The sequence below is a fragment of the Silene latifolia genome, chromosome 8 (genome assembly GCF_048544455.1).
Source record: "Silene latifolia isolate original U9 population chromosome 8, ASM4854445v1, whole genome shotgun sequence".
Classification (NCBI taxonomy): Eukaryota; Viridiplantae; Streptophyta; class Magnoliopsida; order Caryophyllales; family Caryophyllaceae; genus Silene; species Silene latifolia.
This window is the reverse complement of record NC_133533.1, coordinates 59,836,044-59,859,875: the sequence shown is the minus strand read 5'-3', so window position 1 is coordinate 59,859,875 and position 23,832 is coordinate 59,836,044.

Below are 23,832 nucleotides of genomic sequence, written 5' to 3'. Positions count from 1 at the left end.
TACAAACATGTTCTCAATTATATAGCAAGCGCTTATTGTTGTGATGGGATCGAGTTAGTGTATATCTTACAATCCCTAAGAAGGTTTAGGTCCCGGAGCCGAATCGATTAGATTGTACAACACCTACAAGTTGACTTAATCCTTCCTATTCAACACTATGCATGGTCTAATGAGGCTCGAGTTGGTTTATAAGCTTACAAGCCTCATAGAAAAGATAGGTGATGGATCAAAAAATGCAAGCATTCATAGGCTCGCATTTCATCGAACATAACATGTGCATAAGTTGAAATCACAACAAGCAAGCAAATTAATTATGAAAACATATTAGATTAAGCATAGATCAATCCCCATGTTTGTTTCCCCTAATTCCCCATTAATCCTAGCTAAATAACTACTCACTTATTATCATGGAAAACATGTTATCAATGGTTTCAATCATCACAACAAGTATAAGCATGATTAAGAGAGTGAGGAAATAAACAATAAAGAATAAAGAGTAAAGGAATTATACCAAACTTGAGATGAACAAATGTAAAGGAAAGAATAATAGAAGAAAACTTGAATGATTGATGAAGAGTTGTCAATTTTCCAATAATAATCCAATAATCTTCCATTACCCAATAATAATAAAGTTTGAACAATAATTAAGGAAAGATTAATGTGTAATTTTGTGGAATGATTGAGATTAATCTATTCTAATCTACTCCTAATCTAATCTAGGATTGCTTCTTCTAAGCTATGGGAACTTGATTTCTTGATTATTACAAATGGAGTATATATAGTAGTACATCATTAGGTTAAGTAAGGGTAGATTAGTAAATAACAATACTAAGTGTTGAGTAGGGAATTGCAAGTCCCGAGGGAAATGTGCGGATTATGCATCAACTCCTAAGAAAATCTGTGCGTCTTGGCTTGAGGCATGGTTGAATCTGCAGAAGGGATCCGCTCGGATTGGCATCAGGACGCTCGGATCATGGCTCTCCAGTCCGCTCGTCCTAGGATCAAGTCGCTCGTCCTAGGGTCAAGTCGCTCGGGACGCTCGGATCCTTGGACAGAGTAGTTCCCATTCTTGACTACCTAACAATCCGCTTGTCTTGAGTCTGGCACGCTCGTCTTGAGTCTGGCACGCTCGGCTCTGGGCTCGGGACGCGGGGATTGGCGGCCAGTTTGTCTATTTGAGCTTGGAATGTAAAACGGACGCCATTTCCTCATCCGGACTCCTATGGAGTGATTCAAAAGCCTAGACCACTTGATTTGTTGACGCCGTTTCATCTAACATACTTTCAGAGCCAAACAAGCAACTCTTGGTTTGGTTCCAAGTAATTTCTTCTTGTAATGGCTCTCTCTCGTCATCCTTGCTTTTAAGCCTATGATCCTTCTATATACTCTTTTTTCCAACATCCTTGATCATCATCCTTGCCTCCTCTTTATACTAGTCCATCCAAGATCATTAACAAGCTTCCAAATATGCACGGGAGATGGGAATTCCGTCTCATTATCTCCTTTCCTATAAGACATATAAAATGCACTAGGAAAGCAAAATTGGAAAGAATTGACGGATAAAATGACCATGAAATGTTATATTAGTATGAAAAATAGGCTCAATTAGGGGACTAAATATGCGCAATTAAGAGTCACATCAAACATCCCCAAATCGAACCTTTACTCGTCCCGAATAAAGAGGTGACTAAAACTATGACCTTTATTTATACTAATCTAATAATATAGCCGATGTGAGACAATTACCGGGTCTCACTGCTCCCCTTCAACTCACAATAAGACATCTATGAGGTAAGGTGCCTCCTTGCAAGGCAAGGTGGGGCTTGACAAAATGGCGATACATCCAAGCATTAAGCACACAAAACAAGTAATGGATGCATCTAGAAAAGAATAGCCACTTTCCTCATCTATGTGGCGGAAATCATCTACAAGGAAAGTAATTTAAGGGTACACACTCCACCTTAGATATTGTTTCTCCAAGCTACTAAGTCTAAAAGGATGCCAATAAATCACCTCCAAGTTGTGTCAAACTAGAGTACCTTTGGCCACAATTGCTAAATGATTTCATTAAGAGTAGACTCCCTATGGTGTTAGAAACACTGTAGGATCGCGGAATTCTCCCTCTTGCCTAGACAAGAAGAAGGGTCGTCCCCTCTCCACCATGCAACAAATAAGATCAATGGATAAAAGGGATCAATATGTTTTTGAGTTTCACATTGGTAGTTTGCTTTTGATTTGTTTTTCCCCCCAATTTCTTGTGGCATTTGTTATTTGAGAGTAATTTTCTTGCCATTTTTTATGATTGGCATTTTGATACTTGGAAATTCTTTTCAATATTGCATTTTTGAACATTTTTCAAAGTAACCCCTTTTGTAGCAAGGGTACTTTTAATGAAGAATAGGAGTTTATTTTTGTACTCCTCTTTTCATTTGATACAATTTGCAAACATTTGATTTTGATTTTGTACTTGAACTCAATTTGATGTTTTTGTGACCATTCCCTTTTTGTTGACAAAATATGATGATAGAAGTGAAAGAACGGTTGCATGGCTTCAAAGGTCACCTTGGAATAAATGGTAGCTAAGGAGTTATCACATCACAAGGTACTCTTGACTAGGCCTTAGTTCATGGGTCAAAAGATACTAGTATGACACATCTTAAGGTGTCTTGAGGGTATTCTAGCAAACAAAGTCTCAAGGAGAAAAATTATCTACACTAGTCAAGCTTCCCAAATAGGCATTTTCACAAAATTTTCTAACCATGCAACTACATGCGATGATGCAACTAATATATATACAATTCTAATGCATGTGCTTATATCAACTATTATGCCATATAAAATAAATGCAACTCCTAACAACACATAGGTACACAAACCGCAACAACAAAATACACCACATCCTCCTTGACATGTGAGCCCATCCTCCTCATATGAATAATGAAAATAAATGGAAGGGAAATAGAGATTAGATCGATCATACCAAGCAGTCTTCACGTTCCCTTGACAATGCCTCAAATGTAGTGTTGTATCTATGTGAGAAGAGAACAAAAACACAAGTATATACAGTTCTACACGACTAATTTAAAGAATATGTTTTTGGTTTTTTAAATTTTCAAATTTTTATGGATTTTTGGAATATAAATTCCCATTCCCCACTTTATTTTGAACATTGTTCTCAATGTACATGTAGAAGTAGGAATAAAACGAAATACATGTTTTTAGATTTTTGGATTTATGGAAATAAATGCAATGATATGAATGAATGCATGCTCTAACTAAATGCAATTCTATATGACATATATAATGAAATTAATTCAATCAAAAATATAATATATGATGCATGTTCTCACCTATGATCAAACCTCCCCAAACCGATTTAAGCACTATTTCTAGTGTAGAAATGAATAGGTTTGGTTATTTGTGAATGCAACTAACTATATGAAATATATCACAATGCAAACTAATCTATTCATGTTACAATGCAACTATACTATATCATCTAACTAATGCAATATGGAATATAATACAAATGCAACTAAATGCAAGATAATTGAAACTGCAATAAAACTATACATGAGAGAAAGGAAAAGAAAGAGTATCATCCAATTTGAAGTGGTGTGGTAGACACCTCTTGCCCTTTCATTCGTCATCATCATCATCATTGCGGTATCCATGCTCGTTAGAACCTCCTTGGTCATACCCTCCTCCTTGAGCAAAGAATCCTCCACCTTGGCTGCCCAAATTCCCGTCTTGGTTCCCTTGATTAGGGAATAAAAGGTGCAGTTGAGCCCAAGATGGGTGATCTTATCGTAAACTCCAAGATCAACACGTTGTATGAGCTTCATTAAATCATTCATGTTTGAAGCTCTTGGATCTTGGGGAGCGAATGGCACATTTTGTGTGGGGTAGGGCGGAATGGGTACATAGGATGGTGGTGCATTACCCCGTTCCGGCAACTCAGGAGGTTGATGAGGTTGACGAGGTACTTCTTCTCTTTGTGGTGGGTTAGGGTGAATCTCAATGGGGAGGAGGTAGTTCGGTGTAGGTGAGTACCGACTCAACCGTGGCTCGGTAGGTTGTACGTTCCACTCCATGAGGACAATTGAAGAGCATCCTTTTGTGAACCACTCCACACTTCCGGCTTGATTGTAAGTGCACCACCGGTGGTGGTTGAAGATAACATCTTCGTCAATCAAAGTGCTCCCTTGGAGCTTTTCCTAGGCCACATAAAGGTTAAACCCGGGGCAAAGTTCATTGGCCATTATTGTGATTAGGCCTCCCATCATAAAGGTCTTAATGTTAGAATTCTCTTGAGCATAATCAAAGAGCCTTGTAAGCATCTCAAGGGGCGTGTTGAAGTTGTAAGCCCTCGTCCCTTTAACATTCAAGTAGGATTCTAAGAAGGTCAAGTCAAGAAGGGTGCACCTATCTTGTTCTAGCCTCCCATTGACGGTTCCTGCTATAAAGCGCTCGGTGATCCGAATCACCAGTTGTTGGATGGCGAAGGTGTAGCATTTTTTGAAGGAATGGAGTTCCCTCCGGAAGATGGCTCTCCAAATGTGGTTAACATTGAAGTCGGAGGGCTTATCGGTGTTTTCCCTCGGCACTTCAAGACCAAAAATGTTTGAAAATTGGTCCAAGGTTAACCTATGGTCTTGATTATAAAGTCGGAACTCCAAATAAACATTTGTCCGTGTAATAGTAACAATGCGGAGACTACACAAAAACTCGAGGGTAAGACTCAAATAGGTATCCTCATGAGCATAGAATAGCTTCCCAAGACCCATACCATCGAAGAACATTTCGGTTCGATACCTTATGCCTAGAACTTCTAAAACTTCGGTATCAATAAATTGAGTGGGCTCGTAATGCTTACCTAACAAATGTTCAAATTTTTGGCAGTGTTCATCGCTAATGAAGATTACCTCGGGAAAGTGTTCGAGTTGTGTAACACCTTGTATCACCACATTTTGATGGCCCCTTGTCTCCCTTGGGCGGATGAAGAAGTACCCTTGCGCCTTTTTGGTGATGCATTGGCGGATTTCTTCCCCTTGCCTCTTAGGTTCATCATTTTGTTGATGGAAAAGTTAGGGTTTTGGGTGTTTTTGTGATGGGGATTGTTGAGAGATGATGATATGAGATTTTTAGAAGATAAGATAAGGAAAATGAGGGATGGTGGGGGTGTTTATAACAAGGAAACGGGTGGGAGACGGGCGGTTCAAGGCCGGGCTCGGGCGGATAATTCGAGGATCCATCCAAAAACCCGTGCCAATCCGAGCGTCCCGTGTGTGATCCGGGCGTCTTGAAGATGCAATCCGAGCATCTTGCCAACAAGACGCACGTATTCCAAGTCAGTGAGCTTTCGTATTTTAAATCCAGTTAGGGACGAGCGGATTTTGGGAGAGACGAACGTCTCTGTTGGGACGAGCAGATTGTTGAGAATCCGAGCAGATTCACATCAAGTGCAGAAATGTTCCCAAAACGCTGTCCAGGACAGGCGTTCTAGGGCTAATCCGAGCGGATTCATCTTGAGACGAGCGCCTATTCTACGATCCGGGCGGATCCTTAGACAGTGCTGATTTTTGCTTGTAGCAAGGCTCAGGACGAGCGTCTTACTACTAGGACGGGCGTCTCGTGCCGTTCTTCGTCAATCCCTTGTTTCTTTCATTCAGATTCTTTCCCTTGCACCCTTGTGTGATTCCTTCTTATCTTTTTCTGAAAATATACTCAATGAATGGTAAGCAACCCTCTCTCACTACTCTCATGTAAGAAAATGTAAGAAAAATAAAGGTATATACAATATTATACAATGCAAAGATTATGGGATGGAATATATTACAAATGGTGGTTTGAGATAGGACTCCACCAAACTAGTTTAAATTGTTGAGATTCTTTGTCCATAGAGCTCAAGGCTCTTAGAAGAAGATCAAAGGCTTATGAACAAGCTCCAAATAAGCATAGGTATGGTTTGCTCAAATTCAAAATAAAGCTTGGCTAAGGAAGCTTGTCATTCATTCTCTCTTTCACTTTGTCCTTGGCACTCGAATATTTGTAATGCTTCAAACTAACATGCCCATGATTGTTGTCAACACAAGGTATGAAGTATGGGTCATTTTCATCCGAAGACTTCCACTTACCACATTCTCTTCTAGTTTCGGTGATGACGATAGTACTTTGATTATTCAATCCTTCCAAGGTAGAAGGACAATTCTCATAACATTGATGACCTGATACTTTAGGAGTTGGAATCGTGGGTACCAAATCTCCACAAGCAAGTTCATTTGCAAGTTTGTTCTTGAGCTTTTCCACCAAGTACACTTTATATGATAATTTGACTTTTTGGAGAAGATCCACCATATCATCTCCAACAATCATAGGTTTCATGGTGGGTGTGAAATGATCTTCATAGGAAATAGGGGAGAGATATTCATTTTCTTCATGATATGATATCTCAAATTTCTCAAGGATGGGATCCTCAAGTACGATGATTTGACATATCCATTCTTCTCCCTTATTCCAAAGGTCCTTGCAAGACACATATTCTTCATGAGCTTCTTTTACGATCTTGTCATCATGGCTATCCTCATAAGACTCATAAATGGGGGCTTCATCTTTCTTTAATAGTTCATCCTCCATTATCTCAATATTTACATCAAATGATACACCTTCATACTCACAAAGGCTAAGAGTATTTGGCGTACTCAACCTCATGTCTTCTTCATCAAACACAACACTTTCGTACTCACAAGAGTTCAAGGAGATTGGCCCTTCCCACTTCTCATCTTCTTCATCAAAGGTCATTACCTCAAATTCACATTCATGGTCAATGCTCAAGGATTCGTGAGGGGTGGTTGCTTAGGTTGCCTTTATTTGGGCAATTCGAGTTTCCAACTCCTCACCTTGAGTAACAATGCCTTGGAGGACATTGCCCCTATTTTGGCTCTCCTCTAGCATTTGTTTGAAGAAGTGTTGTTGATCTCTCATCATTTGGAGGATTACATCTTGAATAGGCTCATCTTCTTGTTGTGGGTGGGTGTGAAAGTGGTTGTATTGTGGCATTTAAAATTGGTTGTAATATGGGTATTAGATGTGGTGATTTTGGTGGGGAAAGTTCGGGTAGTAGTTAGGATTTTCATTGTATGAGTAGTAACGTAGGTTTGTGTTGACTTGCTCCTCAAACTCCCCATACCCATAATCATACTCAAAAGATCCACCACATACTCCATGGGTGAAGTCTTGAGCCATCATAGCTTAACACAAGGAAACAACTACAACCAAGGAAACTACAATAAAACGGTAAGAACGAACCTTGAGGAACAACTTCCTCAAGGTTTAAGCAAAATTAAAATAGACAAACAAGTAAGAACTTAATCATAAAACACCGTCCACGGCAACGGCGCCATTTTGATGGTGAGCGTGTCGTTGTACGCCCAATAAAACACATTTATATTCTCAACAAATAACTAGTTAGTGGTTAAGTCGAGGTCGATCCACGGGACGGTGTGCTTTGGGTTCTAAATCTATCTATCTCAATTTATGCTAGTGTCACAATTGATTTGGGTTTGTAGTTGTGTTCTAAACTAATGAAAGCAATAAAGTAAAACAAGCAATAACTTAAAAGATGTAAACAATTGATAATAAGTAATAAAGGATACTAGGAAGTCATGGGTTCATAGGGGATTCATGGGAGTTTGATCATACAAACATGTTCTCAATTATATGGCAAGCACTTATTGTTGTGATGGTATCGAGTTAATGTATATCTTACAATCCCTAAGAAGGTTTGGGTCCCGGAGCCGAATCGATTAGATTGTACAACACCTACAAGTCGACTTAATCCTTCCTATTCAACTCTATGCATGGTCCAATGAGGCTCGAGTTGGTTTATAAGCTTACAAGCCTCATTGAAAAGATAGGTGATGGAACAAAAAATGCAAGGATTCATAGGCTCGCATTTCATCGAACATAACATGTACATAAGGTGAAATCACAACAAGCAAGCAAATTAATTATGGAAACATATTAGTATAAGCATAGATCAATCCCCATGTTTGTTTCCCCTAATTCCCCATTAATCCTAGCTAAATAACTACTCACTTAATATCATGGGAAACATGTTATCAATGGTGTCAATCATCACAACAAGTATAAGCATGACTAAGAGAGTGAGGAAATAAACAATAAAGAATAAAGAGTAAAGGAATTATACCAAACTTGAGATGAACAAATGGAAAGGAAAGAATAATAGAAGAAAACTTGATTGATTGATGAAGAGTTGTCAATTTTCCAATAATAACCCAATAATCTTCCATTACCCAATAATAATAAAGCTTGAACAATAATTAAGGAAAGATTAATGTGTAATTTTGTGGAATGATTGAGATTAATCTACTCCTAATCTTATCTAGGAGAGGTTCTTCTAAGCTAAGGGAATTTGATTTCTTGCTTATTACAAATAGAGTATATATAGTAGTACACCATTAGGTTAAGCAAGGGTAGATTAGTAAATAACAATGCTAAGTGTTGAGTAGGGAATTGCAAGTCCAGAGGGAAATGCGCGGATCATGCATCAACTCCTAAGAAAATCCGTGCGTCTTGGCTTGAGGCACGATTGAATCTGCAGAAGGGATCCGCTCGGATTGGCATTGGGACGCTCGGATCATGGCTCTCCAGTCCGCTCGTCCTAGGATCAAGCCGCTCAGATCTGGGCTCGGGATGCTCAGATCATGCTCGGGATGCTCGGATCCTTGGACAGAGTAGTTCCCATTCTTGACTGCCTAACAATCCACTCGTCTTGAGTCTGGCACGCTTGTCTTGAGTCTGGCACGCTCGGCTCTGGGCTCGGGACGCGCGGATTGGCGGCCAGTTTGTCTATTTGAGCTCGGATTGTAAAACGGACGTCATTTCCTCATCCGGACTCCTATTGGAGTGATTCAAAAGTCTAGACCACTTGATTTTTTGACGCCGTTTCATCTAGCATACTTTCAGAGCCAAACAAGTAACTCTTGGTTTGGTTCCGAGCAATTTCTTCTTGTAATGGCTCCCTCTTGTCATCCTTGCTTTTAAGCCTATGATCTTTCTATATACTCTTTATTCCTACATCCTTGGCCATCATTCTTGCCTCCTCTTTATACTAGTCCATCCAAGATCATCAACAATCTTCCAAATATGCACGGGAGACGGGAATTCCGCCTTATTATCTCCTTTCCTATAAGACATATAAAATGCACTAGGAAAGCAAATTAGGAAGGAATTGACGGATAAAATGGCCATGAAATGTTATATTAGTATGCAAAATAGGCTCAATTAGGGGACTAAATTTGCGCAATTAAGAGTCACATCACTACTCTTGACAAAAGCATTTAGCGATTGAGGATAAAAGTACCCTAGTTTGACACAACTTGGAGGCGATTTGTTCGTATCCTTTTAGACTTAGTAGCTTGGAGAAATAATATCTATAGTGGATTGTGTACCCTTAGATTGCTTCCCTTGTAGATGATTTCTGCCACTTAGATGAGGAAAGTGGCTATTCTTTTGTAGATGCAACCATTACTTATTTTGTGTGCTTAATGATTGGATGTATCGCCAATTTGGCAAACCCCACCTTGCCTTGTAAGGAGGCATCTTACCTCTTAGATGTTTTTTTGTGAGTTGAAAGGGCGGAGTGAGACCCGCTAATTGTCTCACATCGGCTATATTATTAGATTAGTATAAATAAAGGTCAAAGTTTTAGTTACCTCTTTACTCGAGACGAGTAAAGGTTCGGTTTGGGGATGTTTGATGTGACACTTAATTGCGCACATTTAACCCCCTAATTGAACCTATTTTTCATACTAATATAGCATTTTATATCCATTTTATCCGTCAATTCCTTCCTATTTTGCTTTCTTATTGCATTGTATATGTCTTGTAGGAAAGAAGATAATGAGGCGGAATTCCCGTCTCTCGCGCATATTCGGAAGCTTGTTGACGATCTTGGATGGACTAGTATAAAGAGGAGGCAAGAATGATGAAGGGGTATAGGCCTGAAAGGAATAAGAGGGAAAATCCTATGCTAGGATCCGAGCGTCCTTGGCACAGGACGGACGGATTGCAGTGTCCTGATCCGAGCGGCTCCTGCACGGGACGAGCGGATCTCCATACAGACCAGCCGTGCACCAATTGAGGTTGAGCGGATCGTGGTAGGAGTAGCAGCTTGATCTACGCATTTCCCTCGGGAGTTGCAATTCTCTATCCAACACTTGGCATTGTTATTTACTAATATACCCTTGCTTAACCTAATGATGTAGCACTATATATACTCCATTTGTAATAATCAATAACCAAGCCCTCTTAGAGGAGGCAAACCTTCCTTAGATTAGAATAAGAGTAGATTAGAATAGATTAATCTCAATCATTCCACAAAATTACACATTAATCTCTCCTTAATGATTGTTCAAGCTTTATTATTATTAGGTAATTGAAGATTATTAAGTTATTATTGGAGAATTGACAACTCTTCATCAATCAATCAAGTTTTATTCTATTATTCTTTCCTTTCCATTTATTCATCTTAAGTTTGGTGTAATCTCTTTACTCTTTACTCTTTATTGTTTATTTCCTCACTCTCTTATCATGTTTATACGTGTTGTGATGATTGACACCATTGATAACATGTTTCCCATGATAATAACTGATTAGTTACTTAACTAGTATTAGAGGAGGATTAGGGGAGTTAATCATGGGATAGATTAATGCTTAATGAGTTCATATGAATGTTTGCTTATTGTTCTTCAACTTATGCGCATGTTATGTTTGATGAAATGCTAGACTATGAAACCTTGCATTTTTTTACCATCTCTTATCTTTTCAATGAGGCTTATAAGACATAAACCAACTCGAGCCTCATTAGACCATGCTTAGAGTTGAATAGGGAAAACCCAAGTCTACTTGTAGGTGTTGTAAAGTCTTAACCGACTCGGCTCCGAGATGTAAGTTTCCCTAGGATTTGGTTTATCGTGCATGTAGTTTAATAGGAAGAATTAAGTCGACTTGTAGGTGTTATACGGTCACAAATGACTCGGCTCCGGGACCCAAATCTTCTTATGAATTATTTGGCATTAACTAACTTGATTCCAACAATAATAAAATTGCATGCATCTATATAACTAACTTATGCTATCTTACCATGATTCCCCTATTATCCCATGACATCCTAGTATCCTTTATTATTTGTTTACATCTTTATTTGCTTTATTGCTTGTTTTACTTTATTGCCTTCACTAGTTTAGAACACAACTACAAATCAAAACCAATTGTGACAACCCTTAGCATAACTACGATTAGATTGAACAATTTGAGTACCCCCGTCCCGTGGATCGACCCCGACTTGCTTGCTATGCTAGTAGTTAGGTATAAATATGTTTGATGGCAGATAACGACCCGCTCCATCAATGGTCCGGTACTTTTACCGGATCGTGGTGCGCACCCTTGCCCAACTCTAGGGCAAGAATGCAAGCACAAGGGTCTCGTACTAGTGAGGGATCGCCCACTAGCACGTTTCTCAGGACTCGGGGTGTGTGTCGGGAATCCTAGTCATGATTATCAAAGTCGGGCACATGAAAGAAATGTAAGTAAGCAATACGATTATTGTAAGCAAGAGACAAGCAATATCAAGCTTAAAGATGAGAAGCGGTTTTTGTTGACTAACACCTCTCATAGAGGCAAATTTGATATTTTGGTCCTGGTAGTAGGATACATTGAAAGTGCAGAATAGCGATATGAAATCTAAACACCTAAAAACATAACTTAAACTAAGAATCTAGCTCCAAGATTCGACACGCAGGAAGTAATCTTGGAGCACTACTTGACTATGAAAACGGAAATGAAAATACATAAGCAGAAATATAAAATATAAGGGCTCGAAGTAAAAAGTCCGCGCGCACAATTCTCAGGGATTACGTGGCTAGATATGCGGCTCCTTACACATTGCATGCTGTTTTGTATGGATTTTGCGCAAAGTGAAATCAGGTAAGGGTAGGTCTAGTCATGGTTAACTAGCTAGAATTAATCTATGAATACGCAGGTCAAGGTACGATATTAGAAAGGTAAAGTAAGATAAATAAACAATAATGAGACAAGGAATTTGTACATGGAAAACCCTTAAATGGGAAAAAAACCACGGGCACCAAGCCAGGAGAGGTTTTCACTATAATATTGAGTCTTTAGCACAAATGACTATAATATATCTTGAATATCGTATGGGAGTATTGCTAGAATATTGTGTGTCTTGCAAATGATCTCTAAGTGCTCCTTATATAGTCCATGCTGAACGGCTGCCGGATCTCTTTCATCAATGTTGAATATTCTGCCTTAATTGCTCGGTTTAATGCACATTATTGCTCCCTTAATTGCTGTTCTTTATTACCAAATCTTCTCCATTAATGCTCTAATTATCATCAGAATATTGATGCGTGTCATTTGTGTAGTTTATGCTACTATTTTCCCATTTCCGTCTACTTTCGTGTTTTTGTGTAATATTGCCGAAATGTGAAGAATCCAGCGGAAATAGAGCCGAATCCGTCCCCGAGTACCTAACATTGCATTTGACATGAAGTATTTTACTCGGGAAGCAAACTTGGTGCGCGTATCGAGGCCTGAAAGACGAATTCAGGAAGCTTTTGGAGCCAAGTACCTGTTGAAGTGGTCGATAGACCGATGCTCTTGGTCGATCGACCAGAGCGCGATTCCTAAAATAGATCAGGAGCTACTGTTTAGCGTGGGTTGGTCGATCGACTGGTCCTTGTGGTCGATCGACCAAACCGTGTTTTTGGCGTGAAAAGAAAAGGATGAGAATTAGAAAGCCCATTGTAATTAGGTTTTAGGAATAAAGTTACGTATGACTATCTATATAACGTAACTCCTCCCTACGGCAAAACATCATCGAATTAATTAGGGTTCAAATACAGAAGTTGAACTTGTGATTATTTCATTAGCTTAGATTATTCTTTCGTTAATAAAGTTTACTTCCGCATCTGGTTTTGATCTTTTCTCTTCAACCCTATACGGTATTTCTCTGTTCCATTATTCAGTTTCGTTGCTTTCATTCATTCATAGATTAGAATTGCTAGGTTAGATTTCCCAAAGCCAAATTATCGTTTCATGTTAGTTATTTGTTTAGTCAATTCAATTATGAATTCAATTGCTTTATTTGTTAATTTTATTGTTGTTATGAATTTTATCATGAGTAGCTAAACCCTTCGTGCTAAGATGTAGGGAATCTGTAGTGTAGGCGGCGTAGAAATTCGTAGACCTGAGTCGCGTCATGGTCGATTGACCGCCTACCCTGGTCGATCGACCGGCTCACGTGAGAATAGCTTCGACTTAGTTAATTTAATTGCTATATTTGACGAATCGAGTGCACGCGACTAGTTGAATGCTTAGGAATTGACCGACCCGATAAGATCGAAAGATAGGGAAGGGAAATAGACTACTTAATTAAGACGACTAAATTAATAAGATCGAGAGATAATTTAATTTAAACTTTTAAATCACTTTTCAGGACGAGAGTCAGTACTAGTGATATTAGGGACCCGTAGCTAGATCGAAAGATGCTACCTGTTAAGAATGGACCGAGAGGACTTCTTATTTTCCCGTCTCACGTGATTATCTCAGACTTACCATAGTATACTGCCGCCGAAACTACAGTGAACCGACCATCTTAGCATCCCTTTAATATTTGATTTTATCTATTTTCTTTAATTGCTCAATTATTTCCTTTAGTTTAGTTCTGGTCAAATATCGTCCTGATATTTTGACCGTTGTCTTCTCCATGGCTGGCGCCTGTCTTCTTGTATCCTGGTAGCTTGACGTCATGATACCCTGATGGTCAGGCTAGGGTAGAATATCATTCTGAAGTATCTGCGAATTTCCAAGCCTAACAATTGCCCCTTATCTCCTTATTTTCGCTGGGTCAGGCCAGAAATAAGGAGATAACTTCTAACTTTGGAAAACTACTTCCAAAGGCTGGATTATGACTGATTGGATCTTGTAACGGCTAATTGGCGGTTTGTGACGCATGTTGCAATTACTGCAATTTCTTCAATAATTACTCTGCAAGTTGCGATTGAAAACCCTAGACTTACCGAGTATAAATACCCTTTACTTCATTGAATTAAAATTCACCAAAATCCGATTTATTCTCTTCTAATAATCATCATCTCCAAGTTCTTTTAATTTCCAGATTTTTTCAATCTTGAACACATCTTCAACAAACCTTCAAAAAATGGTTGCAAAAAAGAAATATTCCAGGGGAGTGATGTCTCCTGGAACTCCATTCGTTCCAAATTCTGAAGAAACCACTTCTGAAAATCTACCAGTGTCTTCTGCTGCTCAACCTCCTGTGGTTGAAAAACTAATTGATCCCCCTCTTGAGATGATTTCAATTTTTCACAAAAGAATTCGAATTTAAACCCACAAAGGCTCTAAAAGATGATCAGTCTCTTCCAAACCGTCTGAAACCTGAATTCGAAAAAGTGCTGAAGGATAAGGGAATCATTCCTGCAGATTCCGAAGTCTGGATCCCTGAAAATTCCCCTGTCAGGGCTGACTGGGCATGTCTGGTTGGTTCGTATCCATGATTTGGGCCTTTGGCTGGTTGCAAGCTTCCTTTCTCTCCACTTATGGTGGATGTCATTAAAGAAATCGGTGTGCCTTCCTACCAATTGATGCCTATGGTGTGGAAAGTAGTCTGCTCCATTGAATATCTCTGCAAAAAACACAATATTTCCTTCTCCTTGGAGGACTTGAAGGCTTGTTATGCTGTCAAGACCAACAGTCCTGACCGTATTAGTTTCAAGGTCAGGCCTTATACTACTCCTCTTCTCAGCAATCTGGATAGTGGACATGAAAAGAATTGAGTTGTTGGGTACATGTTCATCAGGACCAATTCTGTAGGTCCTGATCTGGCGTACTTGAACTATGATGCCTGTGTTGGTGGTGAGTACCCTGACTTTTCCTTTTATCCTGCATGTTTATTTGTTAATTTTAAAGGAAATAAATAAATTAAAACGAGTCATACCTCCCTTGCTTGCTGTTGATGATTGGATTTCTGAAATTGAGTACCCTACTGCAAATATCTCTGCTTTTCATGCAATTCCTCAAATGGAGAGGACTTGGCCTCTCTGTTGTGGGGCTGGTCATCTTCCTCATTGCCTGAAGACTGAAGGTGCTGCTAGAGTGCCCAAACCTTCAAAAGTTGCCAGTGCTTCTACTTCAGAAAGTAAGTCTATTTTGTTCTCTTTTTGGTTTTGCTTTTCTTTCCATTTCGGCTTTTTCATGATAGCTTGTCTTTATTTCTAATATAGTATCTCGTGTTATAGCCACTAAATCATCCACTCGCCTTGCCAGATTTGGTATGGCAAACCTTTCTGCCAGGCTGGCCAAGGTCAAGGAGGAGAGTTCCCATGGAGGTGGTGATACTTGGCCTGTCATTGATTTAACTGACTTGCCTGCTACTCCCAAGGTTTTTGCTACTCCTGTTGCCCCTGCTGAAACAAGTTCAGCAGCCCAAAAGAGGAAAGCGGAGGAAGTTGATCTGTCTGCCCCAGTCAGGGAAGTGCAAGCCAGGGTGGATAATTTGGAGGCTGCCAGGGTAAAAATTAGTGATTATGCCACTTCCAAATCTGATGTTATGCTCACCCTTGATCCTATTGAGACTACTACTCAAGCAGTTGCTTCAGTAGATCATGCTGTTAGTCTTTTGGAAAGTGCCTTGGCTGCTGTGAGAGAGGTATATAGTTTTTTTTTTATTATTATTCTTTGTAATATGTATATATCTTTTATTTAGAGGTTTTTCATATTATGACATAATATTTATAATATTTCCGTTTCTGTTCAGGGTGCTGCAGCTTGTCTCCATAATGCTTATCAGGCTACTTCTTTAGTGGCCAGGATTGATCTTATAAGATCTGATTATGATAAGCTGAAGTCTGAACTGGATTTTGCTCGTGCTGATCTAGGCTGCAGGGGCTGTCAATTTGCGAAGGTGCGGGCTGAGAAGGATGCTGCCAAGGCTGAGGCAAGCTCAAGCAAACAGCTTCAGCAGGAGGCACTGGACAGGAATGAGGAGCTTATCCTGGAGAGGGATGATTTGGAGTTCAAGCTTGATGATGCTTCCCTATATTTTTTCATCAAGGGGAAAGTGGCTGGTATGTCGAAGCCTATGGAGGCCAGGGCAAAATGGAACCCTGAAGGTGAGATGGCCTTTGCTGCTTCTAAGTATCCTGACCTGCATAATATGGGCAATGAACAGGAGGTCAACTCTCCAGGGGAGCAGGATGTTGATGCTGAGGCTGATCAGGCCAAAAGTTAAAGTGCTTATGCTGTCTCCAAAGGGGAGCAGTAATTTTATATTTTCTTTGATGGTATTGGCCCATCCAGGGGGGATGTCCCTGGAAGAACAATTTTATTTTCATGTATTTGGGTAGGTCAGGAAGGTTATCCCGGGCCTTGACAATTATTTTGGTGCCTTTGCTCCATGGGGTTAGGGCTTTATTAATATGACGGTAGTGGCCTTCCCTGGCTTGTTTTACTTACTTCCTGATGTTTTGTTGTTTTTGATTTTCTTTGAACCTTGTTTTTCTAGTCTTGTCAACCTATTTACATTTTTGAACCTGTTAACCTGTCTTGCGATTAAAGCCATCGTAAGTCATTCAACCACATATAGTTTTTGCCATAGTGGTTGAAGGGGTGGGAAAACTGGCCTGTCAGGAGGGCTTATGTCCCCTGCCTGTCTGGAGGGCTTGGTATTCGGCCTGTAGGAGGGCATTTAGACTGATGGTCGGGATAAAACACCCTAGCACCGTCTTGCTGCGTCCAACAGGTTGTAGATGTGTGCAGCAAATTAGTCAGGTCAAGCAATTATTTCGTGCCTGATTGGTCCTGCTACTTACCGTATCCGGTGATGGTTACCAACTTCGTTAGTGTTAGGCCTGGAAATCCGCAGACCTTTCTGATCAGTATCTCATCTAAACCTGACTGCCAGGCCGTCAGGGTGTCAGGCTATCAGGACACACGAAGATAGGCTCCAGGCCATGGAGAGGACAACGGTCAAAATATCAAGAGGATATTAGACCATATACGCGTATTATAAACGGATTATATACGCAGCATTAAGTGAGAAGATCTCGCAGTAAATGCAGTAATTAAGGGAGGAATATTAGCAATTATTATAGGCAATAATGGAGAATAATCCGCATTCAATACCATATCAGGCAGCCGTTCAAGATTGAAGATTATATAAGGAACACTTTGAAGATATTGGACTCATCTCGTTCTCACACAAGAAGAAGCATACATTTACATACGCAATATTTAGAGAGATATAAGCATTGTCATTATCATACAATAATTCTCCAAAATTACATAGTGAAATCCTCTCCTGGCTTGGTGCCCGTGGTTTTTTCCCATTCAAGGGTTTTCCACGTACAAAATTCTTTGTCTTATTATTGTTGTCGTTATTTTATTTACAGTTTCATATTGTACCCTGACAGCCTGACCAACAAACTATCTAGAGCTAGTTAACCCTACCCAACTCTACCCTAACCTGATTTCGCCTTGCGCAAAATCCACACAAAACAATTGGCGCCCACCGTGGGGCATCTAGTTCTTTAAATCCTTTTTTCTAACCTTAAAAAAATTCAAAAATCCTACAAAAATGGCCCAACCCACCGTTGAAGAACAATTGAATGCAGCTCTCCAACAAATCGCGGAGTTGGAAAGCCTGAAAGAAAAAGTAGCATAAACTGAAGCAGAAATCCTACAATTAAAAGAATCTGAGTCAGCTCTAAAGCAAAAATTAGAGCAAAAATTAGAAAAACCCCAAGGGGCAGGCTCTAGATTCCAACCAGGAACCCCATTTGCATCAATCATTAAAAATATTGATTTTTCCAGTTTTGGGAGCCCAAGTATTCCTAAATCCATTAATGTTGATGGTGATGATGAACTAAAAGATGATAGGGAGAAGCCTGATGAGTCCGCAGCAACCATCATGATGGCAGTGGTTCAGGAGATCAAGAAACTCAATGAAAAATTCGATAAGATACCTGGAGTACTGCCAAAGATGGAAGAAGTCGCCCCGACAGCTATCTTTGATTCGCCTTTCATAGACGAAATAGCAAAAGTAGACATACCAAAGAAGTTCACAGTTCCGTCCATGAGGGTCTATGATGGAACCACGGATCCACAAAATCACGTGGCTCTTTACAAGCAGAAAATGCTGGCTGCATCTATTCCCAGCGAATTTAGACAAGTTTACATGTGAAAGGGATTTGGAACGACCCTGACTGGCCCTGCTCTGCAATGGTACATCAACCTGCCAACTGGGAGCATCCATTCCTTTGCCAACCTGATCAACAGTTTCAACCAGCAGTTCGCGAGTAGCAGGGAGTTGGAGAAATGATCCAGCGACCTTTACCGAGTTACACAGAAGCCTGATGAAACTCTCAGGACATTTCTTGCAAGATTCAACAAGGAAAAAGTATCCATACCCAGATGTGATGTTGGAACAGCAGTGGAGGCATTCACACAGGGGTTATTACCATATAGTGACTTATACAACGAGCTCACTAAGTATCCCTGTCACACCTTTGAAGATGTTCAGGCCAAGACTCTTGCTTTCATCAGGCTAGAAGAAGATAAAAGCTATAAACTTGGATCACCCAATAGACCAAAGGATCATGAAAGGAGCAGTATGAAGAGCAACAAAGGAAACAACTATAGACCTACTCCATATTCCAGGCCAGATCAGTCAGAAGTTAACCTGGCTCATGAGTATCAAGGTAAGGTTAAAATTTATCCACCTATTTCCGAACATAACTTCAGTGTTGATATTGCAGGATTGATCCAGAGACTTGACAATATGGGATCAGCTGTCAGATGGCCCAGGAAGTCAGAAAATCAAAATCCCAGAAGAGACAATTCTAAATGGTGCGAATTCCACATGGATATTGGACACACCACGGATGATTGTTTCACCCTGAGGAAGGAAGTGGCCTACCTGCTAAAATCTGGATACTTAAAAGATCTGATCTTGACAAAAGGCAGGAACGCAAACCAGGATAAAGAGAATCAGAAGCATAAGTAGGATCGTAGTCTCCCTCCACCACCACCAATCTATGAAGTAAAATTCATATCTGGCGGTTCGGAGATTTGCGGCCTAACAAGTTCAGCAGCAAAGAAGATAGCCAGGACGCCAAGGACTGTGTCACCCTACAAGTCGGATCATACCCCAACAATCACTTTCAATGATTGTGACTTGGTGGGCATCCCTGATGTTCATCATGATGGCCTAGTAATTTCTATGCAGATTGGAACCGCCACAGTAAGAAGGATCATGGTAGACGGAGGCAGCTCGGTGAGCCTGATCATGCTTGACGTACTGAAAACTATGAAGATAAACGAGGACCAAATCATCAAGAAATCCAGCATCCTAGTAGGATTCAGTGGCAAAACCAGGAGCACCCTAGGAGAAATCCACCTCCCAACCTACGTAGAAGGAGTCTCATCTTATGAGAAATTTGGAGTCCTTGACTGCCTGTCATCCTACAACGCTATCCTTGGCAGGCCCTGGATTCATAATGTCAAGGCCGTACCGTCAACCTATCACCAGTGCATCAAGATACCAACAGACTGGGGCATAGCCACAATCAAAGGGGATCACAAGACAGCACAGGAATGCTACACAGCAGCCTTGAAGCCTTCCAAGGTAGGTAAGTCCCTGGCATAGCAATTACAGTACCCTATCAGGAGCACTTATATGGCACCTCCCAGAATGGAAATAAATCAGGTAATCCTAGACCCTAAGTACCCTGACAGGTATGTTTTAATAGGATCTGACGCACCAGATAGTGTCAGGCCTGAACTGGTAAAGTTCCTTAAAAATAAATCATCATGGTTTGCTTGGTCACATTTTGATATGACTGGAATTAGCGCTGATATAATTACACATAATCTCTATGTTGACCCATCTTTTAAGCCTGTACAGCAGAAAAGGCGGAAATTTACAGCTGAAAGAAATACTATTATTAACGAGGAAGTAGAGAAACTCTTGGATATGGGGATGATCAGGGAAGTGATGTACCCTGAATGGCTGGCTAACGTAGTTGTTCTGTAGAAAAAGAATGGAAAGTGGAGAGTCTGTGTAGACTACACTGACCTGAACAAAGCCTGTCGTAAAGATCCATTCCCCCTGCCTCATATTGATGCCATGGTAGACGCCACAAAGAGGCCACGAGATGCGACATTCATGGATGCTTCTAGTGGATTCACTCAAATAAAGATGCACCTGCCGACCAGAGAGTATCGCATTCATTACAGGCACCGAGGCATATCTTGTTACACCGCCATACCTTTCGGCTGAAGAATGCGGGAGCAACGCATCGCGCACTGGTCAACATGATGTTTAAAGACCAAATAGGTGACATCATGGAAGTATACATAGACGACATGGTGGTGAAATCCAAGAATGCAGAAGATCATGTGAAACATCTAGAAATAGCATTTGAGATATTGGAAAAATACAACATGAAGCTGAACCCTGCAAAATGCCACTTCGGAGTCTCTACAGGCAAATTCCTTGGATATATGGTCACAAAGAGAGGCATAGAAGCTAGCCCTGAACAGATAAAATCTATCCTGGAATTACAGTCACCCAAGTCTGTCAAGGATATCCAGAAATTGACAGGCCAGGTAGCTGCCCTGAACCATTTCATATCAAGATCCTCTGAGAGATGCAAAACATTCTATAACCTCCTCAGAAAGAATAAACAGTTCTAATGGACGGATGAACACGAGACAACTTTTCAGGATCTAAAATCCTACTTATCATCTCCACCCTTATTGGCTAAGCCAGAGAAGGGAGAGCCTTTGTCAGTATACCTATATGTCACTGACACAGCAGTCAGCGCAGTCCTGGTGAAAGAACAGGACGGTCAGCAACATCCAGTCTACTATGTAAGTAAAAGCCTGCTAGATGTTGAGTTGAGGTATGGAATGCTTGAAAAATATGTCTTAGCTTTAATTATGTCATGTACTAAATTGCGACCTTATTTTGAAAGTCACCCCATTATAGTCAGGACCAATTTACCCATAAAATTTGTCATGCATAAGCCTGAACTTTCAGGCAGGATGGCCAAATGGTCAGTACAGATTAGCACAGACGACATCTCCTTTGAACCCAGGGCAGCGATTAAATCGCAGGCCCTAGCGGACTTTGTGGCTGACTTTAGCCCTAACCTGGAACCAAACCTGATAAAAGAGGTCAACCAACTAGAAAATAAAACCCCAGATCAAGAATGGACCCTATTCATAGATGGGGCATCCAACGCCAGGGGGACAGGGTTAGGACTAGTAATTAAATCGCCCCAGGGAGATATGATAGCACAGGCTATAAGCTGTGAGTTCAAAGCCACGAATAACGAAGCAGAATATGAAGCCCTGATAGCAGGCTTAAAGGTATGTCTAGATCTCGGTGTTCAAAACCTAAAGGTAAAAACTGATTCACTCCTAATTGCTAATCAAATAAAGGGAATTTATACGGGTAAGGATGCAAAAATGATTTCGTATTTAGAATATGCATAAAACATTACCGCTAAATTTGCCTTATTTGACATAGATCAAATATCAAGAGACACGAATACCAGTGATGCTCGCCAGCCTAGGTTCAAATTTCACCCCCACTGTTTTTGACAAAATACCAATTGTGCACTTATTAGAGCCAACCATCAGCAAACCTGAACAAGTCAGTCCTGTCAATCAGGACAATAACTCTTGGACTAAACCCTATTATAACTGGTTTTTCCGAGGAATACTGCCTCAGGGTAGACATGAGGCAAGGGCTTTTAAAATTAGAGCTTCAACTTATGTTATCATCAATAACACTCTGTTCAAGAGATCGCATGTTGGACCCTACCCGAGATGCTTGGAGCCCGATTTGAAGCCAAACTAGTACTTCAAGAAATACACGATGGACACTGTGGCAACCACAAAGGAGGAAAGAGCCTGGCAAGCAAAGTTCTCGGACAAAGCTACTCTTGGCCTACACCGAGGGCCGATCGCCGGAATACTCTTCAAAATGCGAAGCCTGCCAAATTCATCCACCAATCATACATCAGCCATCTGAACTCCTCCATTCAATCTCCGTGCCCTAGCCATTCATAAAGTGGGGCATGGATATTGTGGGAAAACTGCCCGTAGCTCTAGGACAAAAAGTATTCATGTTAGCTATGACTGATTACTTCTCCAAATGGATTGAGGCTGACTCTTTCAGGCAAGTAACTGAAAAAGAAGTAATATCCTTCATCAAGACAAACATCATTTGCAGATATGGAGTCCCATCAAAAATAGTATGCGATAATGGAACTCAATTTGTGGGGAAAAGGACCCAAGCATTTTGCCAAGAATGGAATATCAACCTGGTAACTTCAACCCCTAGATATCCAAAAGCCAATTGCCAGGCCGAATCAAGCAATAAGGTAGTCATAAGCTGCCTAAAAAAGAAGCTAAAAAGAAGACGAGGCAAATGGGCTGAAGAACTTCCATTAGTACTATGGACAGACAGGACAACTCCAAAAACTGCAACAGGCCAAACACCTTACTCTCTGGTGTATGGCTGTGAAGCTGTCATTCCTGCGGAAGTACGAGTACCAACATCCAGATGCAGCTTGAACAATGTTGAAGCAAACAAAGACCTAATGCAAGACAACTTGGTCCTAACAGAAGAATTAAGAGACGCTGCTAAGATCAGGATGGCATCATATCAACAAGCAGTCGCCAGGACTTACAATAAAAACGTCAGGATCAGGGTCTTTAAGAAGGAGACCTTGTCCTACGCAATGTATTTCCAAATAAAAAAGAAAAATCAGCAGGCAAACTGGCTCCCACATGGGAAGGCCCTTACTTAATCGATTCATTTGTTGGGAAAGGAGCATACTGGCTCCAAACGCTAGAAGGGGAAATGATCCCAAGATCCTGGAATGTAACTCATTTAAAATTATTCCATATATAAAGATCAGATCAGGCTACAATCAGGCATAAATTCAATCACTACTCAACCTGACGTGCTACTTGATGAACTACATGTTTTACATGCCTTGTCTGTAATTTATATCCGTTCAACTAACCCATTTATTTACTTCTTGAATCCTGAACAATTATACATGATAAAAGATTATATGCATAAATATTCAGGATTGCGGGCTACTCTACTATATATTTCTGAAACAAAAATTCTGCACTTGACTGTGCCTGACGATTTGGTAACCACCACCAAATACAGTACATGTCAGGACCAATCAGGCATGAAATAATTGCCTGAACTGACTAGGTTTACTGCCACGGATTACAACCGGCTGGACGCAGCAAGACAGGTGTAAGGGTGTTCTCTCCCAAACACTTAGTCTAAAATGCCCTCCTGACAGGCCGAATACCAAGCCCTCCAGCTAGGTAGGGGACATAAGCCCTCCTGATAGGCCAGTTTTCCCACCCCTTCAACCATTATAGCAAAAAACTATACTTGGCTGAATAACTCATGAATAAAAATAAAACGAAAATGACGTGCAGGTTATTCAAACAAAATGTTTGACAGGCCCAACAGGATGAAACTCACAAATCCAAGCAAAATCAAAAGCAGAATAAGCGAAAAAAAGGCCACCATACCTATATTAATAAAAAACTTTTACCCTCTGGGGCAAAGGCGCCAAAATATTCATAAAGGCCAGGGATAGTCTCCCTGACCCAAAACAGAAAAAGAAAAAATATTGTTTGTCCAGGGACATCCCCCCTAGATGGGCCAAA